Source organism: Mesoplodon densirostris, chromosome 8 (genome assembly GCF_025265405.1).
Source record: "Mesoplodon densirostris isolate mMesDen1 chromosome 8, mMesDen1 primary haplotype, whole genome shotgun sequence".
NCBI classification, from domain to species: Eukaryota; Metazoa; Chordata; class Mammalia; order Artiodactyla; family Ziphiidae; genus Mesoplodon; species Mesoplodon densirostris.
Window position 1 is genome coordinate 63,354,207 of NC_082668.1, and position 21,428 is coordinate 63,375,634.

Consider the following 21,428-nt stretch of genomic DNA (forward strand, 5'->3'; position numbering starts at 1 on the left):
TGGGGAATCCTGACTTTTATCAATAGCTCAAGAAAGCAAATTCTTAAACAAACAAACAAACAAAACAACTCTGAGACCTTAATATGTCTCCTGTGGAGTTTGGGGTAGCCAGTGGATAGGTATTTGTTTCATATCAAAATCTAAAAGACAAGAGATTGAATGAAAAAAAAATTGTGGCTGCCGAGAAAAGGACTACATTTTTGAAAGTATCGAACTTTAAAAACAGTAAGTTGATAGACCATACAAGTGGTTTCCACGGTCCAGATTTCAGTTACAACTAGAGAGATAAATTATGGGTTTATCTTACATCCTATCAAAGAAGGATGATTTAAAATAGGTTAATTAAAAGATGACAGAAAAATGCTGGAGCTATTGCTAGAGGTCCAAGGGTTACATAAAGAGGTGTAAACTATAAATCAAAAGAGAAAGCATCACCGTCATCAAGAGAACCATAGGTAAGAGATCCCCTGAAATACAGGTTGGAGTCTGTGAAGAAAACTTATAACAACCCACAAAAGTGGGATTAAGCTTTAAATAGCTGATACATCCAGAAAAAGGATAAAGTAGCTCATGACAGTATCAGAAAAGTAAAAACTTTCATATAGCTATTTCTTCCTTTACCTCTTTGTCCTACAAGTATGAAAAGGAATTTCATTTTAAATGTAGAAAGATAAAGAAGGGTCAATAACTCTGAAGAAAGAGGAGATAGCTAACTGAACCCCACTTCTAGACTCTAGACTTCCCATGTACAGCAGGAATAAACATGGGAGAGGAGTAGCACATCTTCAATATAAAATCAAATTCAAAATTTGAAGTAACAGAGTTTCCCATTTATTGCTGAATTGAGACTGTTTGGAAACTTCAAATAGGATTTTATTTTTAAATCTTAGAGTGGCCATAAATGTCGTGGAGCCCACCCAAGTTTTCATCCTGGCTGTTCAGAGTACATTTCAAAGAACAATGGGATAAACAAAATAGAGTTGCTTTATACTGCTACATCTCATAAGTCATCTTAATCAAAGTACTAGTTACATTAGCTTTAAAATAAAATTACTTCTGAATAAGAAATCAAATTAGTATTTTTAGAGTATGTTTGTTTCAGTTTAAATCTTGATATCTCTTGAGATAACACACTCAAGGGTTAACTGAAAAAAGTTTAATGGAGAGATTATTTAGACTTCTGGTTTCTGGTTCTGCATATAAGGAGATTGGAAGTGTGCACTCTGTCCTAAAAAAAGCAAAATGTTGTTCACTAAAAAATTAACAACTCTTCTTGGATTCATAAAAGAGGAGAGGACACAGGACAAACCTCAGCTCCCAATGTTGGAGAGGCAGACAGGCAAATACAGGGAAGGGTGCTTTCCCTGAGCAGAGATCACAGGCAGAAACTGCTGTGGGTTGTGCTGGGTTAGGAAGACCTGCACTATAATTGATACATTGCTGGAGGCTCAGTGTACACAAGTCTGGGAGTTAAAAACTCCAGGGGTACCCAGTCATGGGGGACCCTGCAACGTTGTGAGATTTACCTCCAGGAGCTCAACCAGGTGCCCATAATAAATAAAGGAGAAAAATCCCCTTGAGCTTGTGTCAGAGAAAGTGAAAAAGGAACCATTTTGAAATATGCCATAGCACTCTGTTTTTCTTAGTAAGGCTTGTCCTCAAGGGAAACTAGTTAAACAGAGGCTAATATACTGCGTGTATTACTAGAGCCTAACTAACCAGGGGAAGAGAAATACCCAGCTCCAGCTTGCTCTATCCTTCCATGTCAGAGAAGGGAAATAGCCAATTCCAGCCCACTCTAGCCATCTTATCCATCCTAAGTGGGGAGAAAAAAAATGAATAACACATGTGAAGTTTACAGTCCAGAGGTACAGGCTCACTAAAAGACTGTGACCTAAATCATAGGACTATTGAATGCTTCCCCTCCCTCTACACCTCACCAACACATTACACAAAATGTGTAATAATATATGTGCATATAATATAGATCTATTTACAGCAGTTGTTTTTACTGAGTCTATTATACCCAGCTATCAAGAAAAATATTGAAAGGCAAAAAACGAAATGTGAAGATACAGAGCAAGTATCAAAACCAGACATAATAGGGATGTTGGAAATATAAGACCATGAATTTTTTAAAACTATGATTATTATGCTAAAGGGCTCTAATGGATAAAGTAGATGGCACACAAGAACAGATGGGCAATGTAAGTGGAAATTCTGAGAAAGAACCAAAAATACATTTTAGAGGTAAAAAGCACTGTAACAAAAATGAAGAATGCCCTTGACAGGCTTACTAGTAGACAGGGCAAGGCTAAGGAGAGAATCTCTGAGCTAGATGATACATCAATAGAATCCTTAATAACCAAAAGGCAAAGAGAACAAAAACAAATAAAAGAACAGAATATCCAAAGACTCTGGGATAATGACAAAAGGTGGAACATATGTGGAATGGGAATACCAGTAGTAGAAGAATGAGAGAAAGGAACATATGAAATATTTCAAATAACAATGACTGATAATTTCCTCAAATTAATGTTAATGTAAATTCATTTAAATTAATTATTAATGTAAATTAATGTTAATTCCTCCAAATAAAACATACATCCAGGAAGTTCAATGAATACCAAGCAGAATAAATGCCCCAAATTTTTCACCTAGGTATATTACCTTCAAACTACAGAAAATCAGAAAAAGAAAGAATCCTGAAAGAAACCAGGGACCGGGGCAGGGAGAATCTTACCTGTAGAAGAACAAAGATAAGAATTACACCTGACTTCTCCTCAGAAACCAAGATATATTTGATTACTGGAAGAAAAAAGCACCAACCTAAAATATGTACCCAGTGAGATTATCTTTCAAAAGTGAAGGGGAAATTTCTTTCTTCCCTCTTCCCTTTTCCAAGCGGCCCCAGCATCCTGCCAGCCCCACCTCCTTTAGTAGCACTTCTGAATGCTTCAGGGAGGAAGACTCCAGGAATCTGTCCAGGAAGAGCCGTGTGGCTGACAGGGTCTTGGTATTCTGGCCGGGTGTCAGGACTGTGCCTCTGAGGTGGGAGAGCAGAGTTCAGGACATTGGTCCATCACAGATCTCCCAGCTCCACATAATATCAAACAGCAAAAGCTCTCCCAGAGATCTCTGTCTCAATGTTAAGACCCAGCTCCACTCAACAACCAGCAAGCTACAGTGCTGGACACCCTATGCCAAACAACTAGCAAGACAGGAACACAACCCACCCACTAGCAGAGAGGCTGCCTAAAATCGTAATAAGGTCAAAGATACCCGAAAAACACACCACCAGACGCAGTCATGCCCCCCAGAAAGACAAGATCCAGCCTCATCCACCAGAACACAGCCACTGGTCCCCTCCACCAGGAAGCCTACACAACCCACTAAACCAACCTTAGTCACTGGGGGAAGACACCAAAAACAACGGGAACTACAAACCTGCAGCCTGCGAAAAGGAGACCCCAAACACAGTAACATAAGCAAAATGAGAAGACAGAAAAACACACAGCAGACGAAGGACCAAGGTAAAAACCCACCAGAACAAACAAATGAAGAGGAAATAGGCAGTCTACCTGAAAAAAGACTTCAGAGTAATGATAGTAAAGATGATCCAAAATCTTGGAAATAGAATGGAGAAAATACAAGAAACGTTTAACAAGGACCTAGAGGAACTAAAGATCAAACAAACAATGATGAACAACACAGTAAATGAAATTAAAAATTCTCTAGAGGAATCAATAGCAGAATAACAGAGGCAGAAAAATGGACAAGTGACCTGGAAGATAAAATAGTGGAAATAACTACTGCAAAGCAGAATAAAGACAAAGAATGAAAAGAATTGAGGACAATCTCAGAGAACTCTGGGACAACATTAAACAAACCAAAATTCAAATTATAAGGGTCCCAGAAAAGAAGAGAAAAAGAAAGGGACTGAGAAAATATTTGAAGAGATTATAGTTGAAAACTTCCCTAATATGGTAAAGGAAATAGTCAATCAAGTCCAGGAAGCACAGAGAGTCCCATACAGGATAAATCCAAGGAAAAACACACCAAGACACATATGAATCAAACTATCAAAATTAAATACAAAGCAAAAATATTAAAAGCAGCAAGGGAAAAACAACAAATAACATACAAGGGAATCACCTGAGGTTAACAGCTGATCTTTCAGCAGAAACACTGCAAGCCAGAAGGGAGTGGCAGGACATACTTAAAGTGATGAAAGGGAAAAACCTACAACCAAGATTACTCTACCCAGCAAGGATCTCATTCAGATTTAATGGAGAAATTAAAACCTTTACAGACAAGCAAAAGCTAAGAGAATTCAGCACCACCAAACCAGCTTTACAACAAATGCTTCAGGAACTTCTCTAGGCAGGAAATACAAGAGAAGGAAAAGACCGACAATAACAAACCCAGTACAATTAAGAAAATGGTAATAGGAATATACATATTGATAATTACCTTAAATGTAAATGTATTAAATGTGCCAACCAAAAGAATTAGACTGGCTGAATGGATGCAAAAACAAGACCCGTATATATGCTGTCTACCAGAGACCCACTTTAGACCTAGGGACACATACAGACTGAAAGTGAGGGGATGGAAAAAGATATTCCATGCAAATGGAAATCAAAAGAAAGCTGGAGTAGCAATTCTCATATCAGACAAAATAGATTTTAAAATAAAGACTACTACAAGACACAAAGAAGGACACTGCATAATGATCAAGGGATCAATCCAATAAAAAGATATAACAATTGTAAATATTTATGCACCCAACATAGGAGCACCTCAGTACATAAGGCAAATGCTAACAGCCATAAAAGGGGAAATCGACAGTAACACAATCATAGTAGGGGACCCTAACCCCCTAATGTCTCCAATGGACAGAGCATCCAAAACGAAAATAAATAAGGAAACACAAACTTTAAATGATACATTAAACAAGATGGACTTAATTGATATTTATAGGACGTTTCATCCAAAACAACAGAATACACTTTCTTTTCAAGTGCTCATAAAACATTCTCCAAGGTAGATCATATCTTGGGTCACAAATCAAGCCTTGGTAAATTTAAGAAAATTGAAATCGTATCAAGTATTTTTTCCGACCACAATGCTATGAGACGAGATATCAATTACAGGAAAAGATCTGTAAAAAATATAAACACATGGAGGCTAAAAAATACGACACTAAATAACCAAGAGATCACTGAAGCGGTCAAAGAGGAAATAAAAAAATACCTAGAAACAAATGACAGTGAAAACACTACGAACCAAAACCTATGGGATGCAGCAAAAGCAGTTCTAAGAGGGAAGTTTATAGCAATACAATCCTACCAAATGTAAAATAGATAGCTAGTGGGAAGCAGCTGCATAGCACAGGGAGATCTGTTTGGTGCTTTGTGACCACCTAGAGGGTGGGATAGGGAGGGTGGGAGGGAGACAGAAGAGGGAGGGGATATGGGGATATATGTATATGTATAGCTGATTCACTTTGTTATACAGCAGAAACTAACACAACATTGTAAAGCAATTATACTCCAATAAAGATTTTTTTTTTTAAAGTGAAGGGGAAATAAAGGCTCTCAGATAAACAGAAATTTGTTGCCAGCACTTCTGTCTTGCAAAAATATGAAAGGAAGTTCTTCAGAGAGTAGGAAAATAAAATAGGTCAGAAACTCAGATCTTCATAAAGAAAGGAAGAGCATAAAATTAAGTGAAAAATAATTTTTTTCTTTTTTCTTTTATCTAGCAGGTAACCATTTACTAAAAATCAAAACAGCAACAAGGTATCAGGTGTAATTTCTGGGTAAGTGAGAAAATGACAGTAATATTATAAGGGATGGGGGGGTTTGGGAATACTCTCTTATGAAGTCGGAACACTACCTATGAAGCATATAAGGTTATTTAAAAAGAAACTTACATTAGATGTTGCAAACTGTAAGATAACCAGTGAAGTATTTTAAACAAAAGTACAATTGATATACTAAGAGAGGAGAGAAATTGGAATTATACAAAATGTTACATTAAAACCAGGGAAGGCAGAAAAAGAATGGAAGATAAAAATAAAAAGAAAGGAAAAGAAAAAAAAAACAAAGAACAAGGGCAAAATATAGAAAATATTTATAAAGCATATTCTGACTCAAAGACCTGTACATGAATGCTCATAGAATTTTAGTCATAATGGTCGAAAACTGAAAACAACCAAAATGTCCTTCAATAGGAGAATGGAAAACAAGGTCATATATTCATAAAATAGGATACTACCCAGCAGTAATAAGGAATAGACTGCTAATACATGAAAAAACATGGACGCATCTCAAAAACATTATTTTGAAATTGACACAAAATAATTCATACTGTATGGTTCCAATTTATATGAAAGCTAGTAAAACTAATCTATACTATTAAAAAACTTTAAAGTAGTTGGCTTCTTTTTTGTTTTCTTTTGTTTTTTTGTTTGTTTTTCTTTTTGCTGTACATGGGCCTCTCACTATTGTGGCCTCTCCCGTTGCGGAGCACAGGCTCCAGATTTGCAGGCTCAGCGGCCATGGCTCACGGGCCCAACCGCTCTGCGGCATGTGGGATCTTCTTGGATTGGGGCACAAACCCGTGTCCCCTGCATCGGCAGGCGGACTCTCAACCACTGCGCCACCAGGGAAGCCCTAAAGTAGTTGGCTTCTTGGATGATTGTCTAGAAAGCAGCATGCAATTACTTCTGTAAGAATAATATGTCTTGATGGTGATGCATTACATGGGAATATGTAGATATTAAAACTTTTGGAATAGTACACTTAATATTTATGCAATATACTTATGTAAATTTACCTCAAGGGAGAAAATGGAACTGGAAACAAATATTGGAATCTAGTTAGTAGGCATCTAGAAAAGAGTTTTATTGGCTCAATGGATTGAAAATATCTTTAGTAGAATTTATTTTAGGGAAGGTTTGATACAGAGTAAATACAATGCTATGAGTAACCTGATTTCTGTCTTTCCACAGCAACATTCTCTGGTATTACCTCTTTGTTCTCAGTTTTCTTGGGGCGGCCCACTGGCAATACCAGGTTTCCCTTTTTTTTGGTACCAAAGTGAATACATTAACTTGAGACCTTATACTTTTATGCCACTCTATCTAGAAGAAAAGGGAAAAGGATAAGAGATACTTCTGTTTCATGAAAGTCCCAGGAAATATTATTTTGCATCTCTTTGGGTCCAATCTGTTATGCCTACCTTTGGACGTAGGAATCGGGTCAATAACAATAAATAAAGAAAAATAAGTAAGGGTAGGGAAGACCCACAAAGAAAATCTAAGTTCTAATATCAGAAGAGTGGGAAGTGAGTGTTCACAGGAGAAATGTTCCTGTTAAAAGAAATTAACTTATTGATTTTCACCCTAAACTCAGAACATTGGTTTTAAATTTTAACAAGTCTAACATTTTAATCAGCATTTGAATGTTACTAAGACATAACTTAAAATTCAAGTAACATTGTGACTTAATTAGGTAGTAAATGTTGGACTCATGTTAAAGACTTACAAAGTAGGTGGGTAGAAAATAAGAAACTATTAAATTATCTTAATTGCTCTATATGTTGGCAATGGATTAATAATATGATGATTATCAGGTCAGGTCAGAATTGTTTTTCATTTTCCAAAGTAGGTATAATATAATCCTTAAGATAATTGGGAGAGATTAAATCAGATCAAAATTAAAATGAATTTCTGAGTGTAAAAACCTGTAATTATGAATTGATTTCACTGTGAGAGTTATGAAACCAGTGCAGAATCCTTTCATTTTGGCATCATAATTTTCCCTCCTATACATTCAAGTTACGTCTACATAATCAAATTATACTGTGATCAAATAACTACAGGTCCATAAAATTTGATTTAAAAAAATTTTGCAGTAACTTCCATCACCATAAGCAGTATATCCTTACTACTGTTCCTGGGAAGTTAAGAAGAATATTGAAATAATTATTTATTATGATGTCAGAGAAGACCTTTGAAATAGAAAATACCAGTTAGAATTTTCTATGACAGAATTTTGATTTCTTTGTATTCCATACCACAATGAAGGATCATACAATGTCTAAATCAAATGATAAGCTTAAAAAGTAGAAGTAGAGGCAAAGAGGTTGGAGCAGTTTACTGGCTAGCAGAATAGAGGTATATTTTCATGAATCAGAAACTAAGTTGTTTAAAAATAAAGGACATCAAAATTTCCTTCATAAAAGGAAGAGGAACCACAAGACCATAATCAACTGTTTTATAATACAACACTAATTTCCTGGTTAATTTTCAAGTCAAGCAATTACTTTTTAAAAACACACTAAATGGTCTCAAAATGACTATAAATTATTTGCAATTTCCTGTCATCAGCTATTCTAATAAAAGCTGAATATAACTCAATATTCTGTAGAAAAAACTGATGTCACTTAACTGTTAAACTCCATTCAGCCTTCCGTACTGTTTGAGTTCCTCAGTGGAAAAATATAGAAATGGCAGCATAAATTACCTTTGCACCTTCTTTCAAGCTCTCCTGACTCTGCATTTATATTATTTGTTATGATTTTGAAATTAGTTTTTATAACTTGACAGCACTATAGTCTAGACATTTCAGAGCATGATTCTAAAGTAGGGTTACTTGCCTTGAAGTCTCAACACTATCAGTTACTACCTATGATGTCAGTTTTCCCACCATGAAATGGAATAATAGCTAAGACCAAACTCAGAGGGTTTTCCATAGTGGCTGCACCAATTTACATTAGGATGGGAGAGTGTCTTAATCCCTTCAGACTTCTATAACAAAGTACTACAGACTGGGTTGCTTATAAACAACAGAAATCTATTTCTCACAGTTTTGGAGGCTGAAAGCCCAAGATCATGGTTGTTTGTTGGCCCTCTATTGGGTTGCAGATGACTGTATCTTCACCTTGCAGAAGGAGCTAGAGGGTTCTGCAGGATTTCTTTTATAAGAGTACTAGTCCCATTCAGGAGGCACCACCGTCCTGACCTACTCTCTCCCAAAGCCCTATGTACTAATACAATCAACTTTGGAGGTTAGAATTTCACCGTATGAATCTTGGGAGGACACAAACATTCAGACAATAGCAGAAAGCTCTACACGTTTCTGACAGACAACATGGAACTCAAAGAGGAATTTTTGATTATTGTAACAACCTTAAGAAATAAAGAAAGTGACACTAAGTCTTAGATACATCATTTGCTAGATAAAGATTAACAGGAGACCACAGCTACTCCTGGGCTGTGAAAGTGAATGAACCAATTGTATTTCCTCCCCAGGCTTTTTTAAACTATAACAATTTGGGTCAGATTTTCAACTACTAGCAACAAAATGGATTCACATAGAGACACTTTCACAAATAAGTGTTTTAATGTTTTATAGCTCATTTTGGTCTGTTCTGTTAGGGACATTTTTAACTACAAAAATTTCAATGTTCTGGAATTTGATGTTTAATTGAACTGTTCATTGTTGGGAATGAATGTTTTCATGCAGGATGTTTAACAGTTTTGTTATAATACTCCAGTTGAAAAGACAGAATGTTAGAGGTGGTAGGAGTCATATGAATAATTCTACTCAAAACACTCTTTATACTGCTTAGGGAGGTGGTCTCAGAAAAATTAAGTGAATTATGAGGGATCCCTCAGCAACTGAATCAGTGCATTTTTAACCCTGAGTCAGTGTGCAGGCCCTCCTCCAAGCTGCAAACCTGTGTTCATAAACTAGATCCTTATCATAAGTACCCATAACCAGGTATTCTCTGTTAAAAATGCTTGTCCAATGGTGTCCTAATACTTCCTTAGAACATACGATCAGTGGCATTACCTCTCTTTTTAAAAAATAGCAAATTTTATTTTCCTGTTACAACTGGACTATTCATTAAATCTTCATAGCTATATTATCAAAGAGGTTTCATTATTGAACTTTAAAAGTGAGGATATTATACATCAGAGAGTATAAACAAATTACCTAAGGTAATACATTTAATAAGTTGTAAAATATGAAATTTATATCACATTTGTTTGCTTACAGAGCCTCTGCCCCGACTGCATGATATTTAGCTATATTTATGGCATAAAATTTAGAAATATATCTGTAGAGTTATATTTACAGCACCTTTCACATTAATACATCAAGTATTTTCAAGGAGGATAATTGGCTTTGGTGAGGAATGTGCATAAGTTAGTGTTATTTTTGAATGTTAATCCTCTTTTTAAAAATGAAACCTGCTTTGATTTTATGTTAAACATTGGTAGCAAATATCCCCTACAACTTTGATATGACAGTATAATCCTAATTATGCCCAAGAAAACCTAGGATGTTCAATTGTGAAAATTGGAATCTTAAGTGGCAGCTCAAAAGGTTCAAAAATAGTCAACAACAAAAAAGAAAGAAACAAAAAGATTCCTTTAGCTCAAACCCTGACTTGGCCTCTCCTTCTTATTGGCTTGGACACACTGCAGATTAAACTATTTGTGAGGCTCACTGAGCCTGGGCTGAACTAAAACCTCCACACAGTTCTGCTTTCAAGTTATCTTGTCAGGGAAGCTGACAGCTTCAGTGATGCTACTTTATAGACCCCTTGGCAAAAATAGGATGCTGAAAATCTACCCATAAAAAACTAAACCCACAGAAGTCTGCTGTCCTTTGGTCAAAGAATATAAAATGCACTTGATCTCATGTTGTTTGAGATGCGGCTGTGCATATAAACTCTTCAGAGACAGTAAATTAGATGCCACAGGAAATGAAGAAAAAGGACCAGCTATTCCAGCTTAAAGCTTCATGCAAAAAACAGACACGCTGACACTCAAAACTTCCTCCTAAACAGATTGGTTACATCTTTTATAACACTTCACTTACTTAACAACCTTGCTGAACACTGGTCTGTTTGACTTAGATACAATTAATAAGAAAAAGAAGAAAAATAAAATGCTACCACCCAAGTTATATACAAATTGCTGCCACATTTCCTAATATTGGATTGATTTTCAGAAAACAATATTGCAATATGTGTGTGTGTGTATGTGTGTGTATAGAAACTATGACATTCATCCTGGTTGAAAAGGATAATTATTATTAACCATGTATATTGGTTGTTTCTGACCTTTTTTCATCTAGTGCTCATGCTGTCCAACTTGTATTTGGTGGAATCTTACTCTTTACACATTTTAAATTATTAATCACAATTCAAATCTAGCACTGGGTTATTCATGCACATTGTGGAAAGCTGATTACAGCATTGTAATGGGAGATACAATTAGTACTGTAACATCAGTACCACCATCTTCCATTCTATTTTTTCACAAGTAAATTAAAATAGTGTTTAATTATGATATTTTTCAGTATTCATTTCTGGTTTAATAAGGTTTCCTGATGGATAACTGCACTGATTATGTGTGCATGATAAATGTTTAATAGCAGAAAATGAACTCAATTATAAGCACATTCAGTTTTTTTTTAATCTTTTCAATAGAAAACAAATGCGTATTTTTTTCTTATTGCTTTCCTCTTTTGTATTATTTATGTATGGGGACAAAAATATGTGAGATTGCTTGGTAATATCCTCTTTTTTATAGAAAGAGAAAAAATAGATATTAGTACATTCATTTATTTAGATACTGTAACGTACATGGTCATTCTTTGTGCACGAATTGTTACTGTTATTTCCAAATGCAAAGAAATTCCTGTAGATGCCTTCCAAACTTCTAGCATACAATTGGTGTGCCAGGAGGCGGCCATGCTTATGCAGCATTAAGTGTGGTTGAACTCTAGCCCAGGTTTCATTTGGAAACATGAATGAACCCTGGTGATTATCAAGCTAGCAGTAAGCCTCTTCCCAGTACAGTCTCCTGACAAAAGTTGTTGAAAGGTATGTGAACAGCAATTAATCACTCTTCTACTTACTTGTCCTGAACAGAATTTAATTAAATACAGTTCATACCTCTATGTCTACTTTTATCATGTCTTCAGAGGTTCCAAACTGCTTGAATTGGCAACTTGCCAAGGAGGAAAATTATGCTGGAGGGAAAAAAGCAAATGTCTCATTAAAATTGAGACAAAGAATCAGTGGAAGGTACAGCAGGCTAAGTAACTACACTAATATCTTAACAACGAGCAAGCTCAGAACCCTTTTTTTTTTTTTTTTTTTTTTTTTGCGGTACGCGGGCCTCTCACTGCTGTGGCCTCTCCCATTGCGGAGCACAGGCTCCGGACGCACAGGCTTAGCGGCCATGGCTCATGGGCCCAGCCGCTCCACGGCATGTGGGATTTTCCCGGACCGGGGCACGAACCCGTGTCCCCTGCATCGGCAGGCAGACTCCCAACCACTGCGCCACCAGGGAAGCCCCTCAGAACCCTTTAAATAGCCTCTCTTTGTAGAAATACAGTGGTGGAATCTCCTCAAAATATTAATATTGTCTTTATAATGAATTTTAAAGGAAATTATGCAACCCAATGTCTTGAAAGCAGCATCTAAGGCCATCTTAAGAAGATAAAGAAAAATAATTATTGGGTACAAGAAGTTTGATTTTATATACTATTTGAGGGAAAGATACCATAGTTCTTAATCAATATCACTCCAATAAATATATGTCACTAAAACTGCTAGGTCTTTTTCTTGTTAAGCCCTATATTGAGATAATGATAACGGTCTTGGACTAATAAACTTTCTCCCAGTAAAATAACTGAATATTTTTTTAATATGTGAATTTAAAAAAAAATTAAAGAGTTTTTTATTTTGATGTTTCCAATATTTTCCATGAATAAGTCATGTCTATTATTTTCAGATTCAATGACTGTAAAAGAGAATTTAGAAAAGTGAGATAATACACATTCCTATATAATCATGTTATCCATTTTCACCATGAATCACTCCTCCTGACAACCTTTTTCTTATTGGAAAAGTTTAAGCTTATGCTGTAGGCATTCTAAATACCTTCGGTCTAAATACATTCAATGCCTTTGGAATTGTTATTTAATTTGTTTAATTCAATATGTATTCATTGAGCAAGAACTTTTTCTTCAATGCTGTGTTGGCTTCTAGAGGAGATGCAAAGAATATATACAGCTTTTGTTCTTAAAAGGGGAACATTTAATGTTAGGAAAGTCCATAAAACAAGTACATAGTACATAAAGCACATAAATGAAAAGAGGAATTCAGAAAAGGAGAAGCTCAATACGGTGTAAATTTTTTTAAAGAAGAAGAAGAGACAGAGATTATCAAACCTTACGGATGGAAGCAATCATAGACTATACCATTTGTGAACAGAATCAGGTTAATCATTTATAGCAAATGTGTTTTTGAGACATGCTTGGCGTTCTGCGGCACAAGACTCTGATGGAATGTAACCCAAGCATCCATTTCTATCTAACCTTCTTTTCATCAATGTTCACCTTCCACAGGCATATGACAGAAAGCAGACATTTTTTATCTCAGACTATTTTTTAGCATCATGTTCTTCTCCATCTCATTCAGCTCTGCCATGTAACCCTATACTCACTTTCCTGGAATAGCTGAACACAACCATCTACATATTACCTGGGCTTTGTCAATGGGACATATGAGTGGACTATCGTTTCTCTTTATTCATTTGCACATTTGTCCCACAATACCACTCCAAAGGTTTTACATGTATATTTGAATTTCTTTTAGATATTTATATTCCCATGATATAATTCTGTATAATTTCTCCAAATTTTCAGTAAACTTGTACCATAAATATGACTTTTTCTATGTCCACAGAAACTTAACTAAGACATTCAGCTATCTGTAAAGGGGTCCCCTTGTGGGTACCCTTGCTGTTGGATTCCTTATTCTCTTTCTCAAGGTACCGCCTTTTCCCAATCTCCACCATGAGTATTGTCACCCACCTTTCAACAATTCAGAGCATTCATCCACATAACAGATTTGAATTTTTAGTCTGGAAAAATTAATTCCCCAGTATGCATCTGTATGTGAGATAGGAAGATAGAAGGAAAGGTTAGGGAGAGAACCATGGAAATAAAGAAGGGAGAGCTTTAACATGATATTGAGTAGTTTCTGTTGATCTCCTTAGTTACCCAGATAGGGCCTGTTTCAATTTCTCTGTCATTCTGAATCGTGGGGATATCAGGGACATTTGCTTTTTTCAGTCATTCAATGCAGACTCTTGAACCAATTGTGTGTGTGTGTGCACACATACACATACATGCACTCTCCTAAAGAAAAAATACTAATTCTCAAAAATATTGCCATCCAAGCTGTGAAAAAGGAGCAAATGTTCTTTGTCTCTTAGTTTGCTAGGCATTTATCTGCAATAGAGAAATTATTATTTTTATGCAGAAAATATACACATTAGCTCTCTGATCTTATCTTTTTCAATTAGGCTATTTTTATTTGAGTTAGGGAAGACTGAGATCTTTGCTTCCATTTACAAGAATATCCAACTTCATGTTTCAGTCCTTTTCTCCAATAGGTCTTAAATTTTGGACATTTTTTCTTTTAAATTTTATCCTATGTTCTTTTAAATGAAGCTCTTTTGATTATTTGGGAAAAGACATCCATGGTTTAGTTGCCTATCTGGTATCCATTTGTTCATCATCTTCTGTCTTGCTAAAAGAACCTGCTTTTTTTTTTTTTTTTTTTTTTTTTGAGTGACCATGTGGAAATCTGCAGGTGCTACATCTTGATTGATTTCCCATTCCCCTACCTTTTCCTTTAGTTACAGGCAGTTCCAGCCAGTGAAATCTAAATGAAATTCCACTGTAATTATTTTTGGAAACATTTGATTTCCTGATAAGTGGGACATATACGGCTGAGACCCTCCTTCCTGCTCTGGTGTGTCCAATCAACAAAATTCCACAAAATTCCAGAAAAACCTACTGATTACCCTACATTGTGAAAGAATACCCCTTTGAGAGATTCTTGGGAGTGTCTCATAAAGGGGAGGTTAGAGGAGGATATTTTTAGGGCTTTAGGGCCTGAAATGGCAGAGTATATGACATGATAGTTTTGTAACAGCTGAACATAATGAGGTGAGGGTCTTGAAGTAGGCCTTGATAAGCAAAGAGCCAGTGCCCACAGTTAGCTTATCAAGGAACAAGTAATTCCTGAAACAAATAGTTAACTTATTTTCTTCCTAGTCCCAATGTTATTTAGCACAGAAATGGGAATTGACTTGCACAAAAAAAAAGGAAAGCATACTTATTCTCAGAATTGTTTAGCATAAAGATAGGAACAAATGTTGACTGAGCACCCACTACCGTAATGATATAATGTCTGTAGCTCCATTGGAATAAAACACACAAGGGAAGGGCCACTAGAATATCAGAGACAGCTGCCCAAAAATGTTCTGCCACTGAACTAATGACAGCATCTTTCTGTCTCTGGTGTTCCTGTTATGTGAAAAAGAGAAACCTTAATTTATTTAAGCCACTAATTAGGGTTTTCTGTTACTCATAGTTGAATATATTCCTAACTAATATTACATGTAAGGCTAAGCATATGACTTTTTTAAATATTGAGAATGTTATTCATTGTTATTTTAAATGACCTTTTAAAAACAACTAATTTTTTCAATCACATCTTGAATATTTTCATGATAAAATATGCAGAAAGACTTAAAAATCTCAAATCCATGGCATCTCTCCTTCATTACTCAAACTCTTTGCAATGTAATTATACCAGTGTGAATTTAATGCTTCACTGCAGGAAAAGAAAATGGACACCCTGAATCAGTACATTTAAGGAGTGTTGAAATAATTTCAGAAAGATAGGGTTTGTTTTAAGGTTAAGGTTCATTTATATACTACCTATAGTTCTGCTTTCACATTTTCACATTCAGTCAGGTTCACTGTTTACTTTATGTTAAATAAGCATTAGGTTGTTTGGCTAAATATGCCAGGAACTATAGGGAATATAATATTAATATGTTTAAGAGTAAGTTTCTCCAAGGAAGAAACCATACACTGTTTCTAGTTGTGTCCCTATAAACTAGCAGAAAGATTAGGACATTGTAGAATGCTAGCAAATACATATTTGTTGGTTGACTTAATAAACATGAATAAGTGAATGAGAAAAAGGAAGACCAAGTCACATATTTATCTTTAACCTATCCCTGTCTCCAGAATGAAGGAATTCTCATAATGGGTCATTAGTGACCCTTCATTCCTGTAGAACTAATCTACCATGATGGTACAGGGTTTGGTTAGAAGGTATTTCTCTGGTATATAAATGTTTCTCCTCCTTTCTTAGGAGGTCCTGTTCTCTGGGAGGCATGAGTTATCTCAGGCTTGAGCTCAGGGCTGGCTGCATGGACATGTATTTAACCAGTGCAGTCTGCACCAGGGCCCCACGTTCAGAAGGGGCCTTGTTGTTTGGGGTTTAATGCTTTGTGGTCATTGTCTTGACTTTTTTTTTTAAATTTCATCTTTGAATTTGGGTTTTGTAAGTAAAGTCTGATTGGATGATGGAGCCAGGGGACTTGGAGCCTCAGTTCACATGTGGTCCTGTACCCCACTGTCTCCATACTTCCCTGGGATAAATCCTTGGCTACCTGCTACCCAGTTCCTTAAGAGGAGAGCTGAGCCTTGAGCCTTCCCTGAAGAAGAAATTCTGCTTGTGGACAGCAGTCTCATCCCATGCACCAGAGGTACGAGTCTGCACTCCCTGGTGGCCTGCCCTATATATTTCAGACTTGCTTTCCTAGTTCCCACAATCACATGATATACATTTCTTAAAATATAGCTCCTAACTGATTCTGTTTCTCTGGTTGAACTCCAATTGACACAGCACATTAAACTCTATGATATAAGCAGTATGACCAGAATCAAGGGAATGAAAAGGAAAATTCAGCTAAAGAATTCATTTTAGAGCAATATTAACCATGGACATTTATCATTTGTTTTAAAAATTAAAAATGCTTTTTAACTTTGAAAAAATCCTAATTAATATGTCTTGGCTTTATTTTCTCTACCAAGTAAATCTGTGCTTTAATTTCTTCAATTAAAGTACATGCATCAGGTTGAGAAGACTGTGAAAATTCTCACTTGCCACAGACCTCCTACTTTGCCAGTCAAAATATTTTGTGGTGTCTCTACCACCAAAAAATTATACATACAGTAATTTATTTATTCAAATATATAGTAATCTATTATACAGTGATCTATTATGTGTAATCTATTTGAATAAATAGATTGCTGTATGTGTAATTTGTAATTTTGTAAGTTGGAAGTCTTGTGAATTAGTTACAAATCACAATGTAAAATTTCATCTGTCTAAATCACCTAATATTAAGAAAAAGAGTGGGTTAATAAAAATGATAAGCATATGCTGGAGAAACATCTAGGTCCAAAAACTAATCTCAGGTAATAAGTACAAATGAGTACAAATTTGTCAGATGTACAGAGAAGAAGAGAGGAGTGACTAGACAAATCATGAGAGACAGAAATCCTACCCTAGGCAGAACCCTCCTACACTGTTGGTGGGAATGTAAATTGGTGCAGCCACTATGGAGAACAGTATAGAGCGTTCCTCAAAAAAACTAAAAATAGAGTTAACATATGATCCAGCAATCCCACTCCTGGGCATATATCCTTTGAAAAGATACATGCACCCCAATGTTCATAGCAACACTATTTACAATAACCAAGACAGGGAAGCAACCTAAATGTCCATCAACAGATGAATGGATAAAGAATATGTGGTATATATATATATATATATATATACATACATACATACACTGGAATACTACTCAGCCATAAGAAAGAATGAAATAATGCCATTTGCAGCAACATGGATGGACTTAGAAATTATCATATTAAGTGAAGTAAGTCAGACAGAGAAAGACAAATATCATATGATATCACTTATATGTGGAATCTAAAAAAATGAAACAAATGAACATATATAGATACAAAACAGAAGTAGACCCAAACATAGAAAACAAACTTATGGTTACCAAAGGTGAAAGGGGTGATGGAGGGATAAATTAGGACTTTGAGATTAACATATACACACTATTATATATAAAATAGATAACCAACAAGACCTACTGTATAGCACAGGGAGCTATATTCAATATCTTATAATAATGTATAATGGAAAGAATCTCTAAAAAAAAAAAAATATATATATATATATATATATACACATCACTGAATCACTTTGCTGAACACCTGAAACCAACACAACATTGTAAATCAACTATACTTCAATTAAAATGTTTTTAAAAATCCTACCTTAGGTAGATGCTGAAATTTGGAACTGAGAGTCATAAGTTCTAGTTTTTACATGAGTCACACAGACATGAGCAAGTAAAACCTTCTGATAAGCCTTTCCAAGATCATACAATCAAGGACAGCTATACATTTATGTAGTCAACTCTATTCATCTAAGCAAAAATGCTGACATCTAGAAACTCTCCCACCTAGAAGAGCAGTCGTTCTTTTCCAAATATCAGGCACAGCCTGGCTTCTCTTTCTCCACCCATTTCAATCTCCCTTCTCTTCCCAAAGTCAAAAAGAATAGAAGGAAGAGATGGAGATAGTGAAAAATAAATGTCAAAGTTTGTTTTCAGTTCTTTTAGCAAGTGCTTCATAACAAAAATCTTTTAATGAGAAGAGTTAATACACCTTGATTATGACTATAAAATTCTAACTTAATTCTGCAATGTCACAAATTCAAACACATTTAAGAAAACTTGCAGTAAACTGAATGAAGCAGGTTAGAAATTCAAAATTTCTGGAAAATTCCAATTTAGTATCATTTCAAATACAGCCTATCTTCAATCTTCTGGAATGTCTATTAGACATATGTGAGACTTCTTTATTTTATCTTATTTTTTTTTACTTTAACCTAACTTTTGTATTTTTCATCTCTTTCTTTCTGAGTGATGCTTTCAGGTTTATTTCTTCAGTGCTTCCTTTCATTTTTCTAATTCTTTCTTCAGTGTTGTCTCATCTGCAGATTAATTATCCATTTGACTTTCATATTTTAACAATCACTTTTTTTGTTGAAAGTTCTAATTTTGTTCTTTTTTTATACCTTTCTGCAACTTTTTGATACCATAGTTTTTCTAATTTCTGCCTACCATTCCTCTTGATCCTCATTTTCTGCCACCCCTACTATGGTTTCTCTCACTCAGTCTTACTCAGCCATACAGGCTTTCTTATTGTTTTCAGTAACCATTTCAGGGCCTCTGTATTTGTGATTCCCTCTGCCTGGAACACTCTTCCTCCAGCTACTCATCTGACTTGCTCACATAACTCCTTCACGTTCAAGTATCCCTTTCTCATTGAAGCCTTCCCTGATCTTCAATGTAAAATTGGAACCACACTCTTTCACACTATTCTTGATCTACCTTCCTTGCTTTATTTTAATTCATAGCATATTTCACCATGAAACTTATTTTACTTACTTTGTTTATATCTGTCTCTCACAATTAAAATATAAATTCCATAAAGGCAGTGATAAGGGTAGTGGTGGTGGGTGATGGTGGTTAATTTTTGTATTTCCAGTAACTGGAAAAATGCAGAATGTCTGATGTAAATGGTCTTCAATAAATGTTATGCTAGGTAAAATCAATAAGTGTTGTTGAATGATTATTTCCCCCTTTTTATTTCTTTTTCTTTTAAACATAATTGATAATCTAGTTTGATAATTCTATTATATGAAATTCTTAAAGGTCTAATGCTATAGTTTGTGTTTTAAGCTAAATATTTGGTAGATTGTAACTATGTATTTTGGACTTTTGGAGGCCTTGTTGTTGTTGGGTTTTTTTTTGTTTTGTTTTTTTCTGCGGTACGTGGGCCTCTCACCGCTGTGGCCTCTCCCGTTGCAGAGCACAGGCTCCAGACATGCAGGCCCAGCAGCCATGGCTCACGGGCCTAGCCACTCCGCGGCATGTGGCATCTTCTCAGACTGGGGCACGAACCCATGTCCCCTGCATCGGCAGGCGGACTCCCAACCACTGTGCCACCAGGGAGCCCTGTTGGGTTTATTATTATTATTATTATTATTGTAATTAAATTTGGAAAGCTCCATATTCACTGGGGCTGAGGTTTTTTTCTCTGCAATAATCTTTCAAGGTCTGAGTTTAGGATCTCTTCAGAGCGGTTTTGCTATTGATCCAAGAGTGCCATCAGCCTTTGATCACTTGTTATGCTAATTTCTGAGCTTGCTAAGAGATTACTGGAGTTTAAAGTACAAGCCCAGAACCAGGGAAGCTATAAGTCTATTGTTTGAAATTCTCAGGTAAATTTTTTTTCCTTGAAATTTTAGGCAGAAACAGACAAGAATCTTACCTCCTCTGTATAATCTCCTTTGCCAGTGGGAAGACTGCTTCTATTCCATTCTTTTACTGATGGTCAAGGGTTTCCTTTAGTAGGGGTCACTTTGTTTCTTGCCTTGTGTATCCAAGGCCTTGTCTTTTACCTGTGAGTGGATATGATATTTTTAGATAATTTATTCAACATTTAATTGATTTTTGAGGAGAAATTTTGATTGTCTATTCAACCATATTGTCACACCCAACTGTCTGAAATTACATCTGTATTAGATTCCTAGGGCTGTCATCATAAAGTACCACAAACTGGGCAGCCTAAGACTTCAGAAATACATTCTCTCATAGCTCTAGATGTTAGAAGTCCAAACTCAATGTGTTGGCAGTGACATGCACCCTCTAAATCCTCTAGGGGAGGATTCATCCTTGCCTCTTTCACCTTCTGGTGGCTCCATGAGTTCTCTGGCTTGTGCCTGCCTAACTCCAATTTGTCTCCATCTTCTTCTCCATGTGTTCTCCATCTCATCACATGGCATTCTTTTTTTTTTTTTTTTTTCTTTTTGCGGTATGCGGGCCTCTCACTGCCGTGGCCTCTCCCGCCGCGGAGCACAGGCTCCGGACGCGCAGGCCCAGCGGCCACGGCTCACGGGCCCAGCCGCTCCGCGGCACATGGGATCCCCCCAGACTGGGGCACGAACCCGTATCCCCTGCATCGGCAGGCGGACTCCCAACCACTGCGCCACCAGGGAGGCCCACATGGCATTCTTTTTATAAGGACACCAGTCATATTGGGTTAGGGGTCCACTTACTCCAGTACGGTATCACCTCAACTAATTACATCTGCAGTGACCCCCCTATTTCCAAATAAGGTCACATTCTAAAGTGTCCAGGATTGGGACTTCAACAAATCTTTTTTAGGGGAAACAATTCAACCCATAACACCATCAAAGAAAGCAGATGCCATTTAGCCCTCAACTATTGTTTTCATGTTAATATACATGTCCAATGTTGCAAGACATTTTGTGTTTCAAGAGAACCCAGAGATTCAGCTTTACATTTAAAATATCCTGATTTTAAATGTTGACTACCAAAACTTTAAAACTTTGGCCAATCAAATCAGAACTGC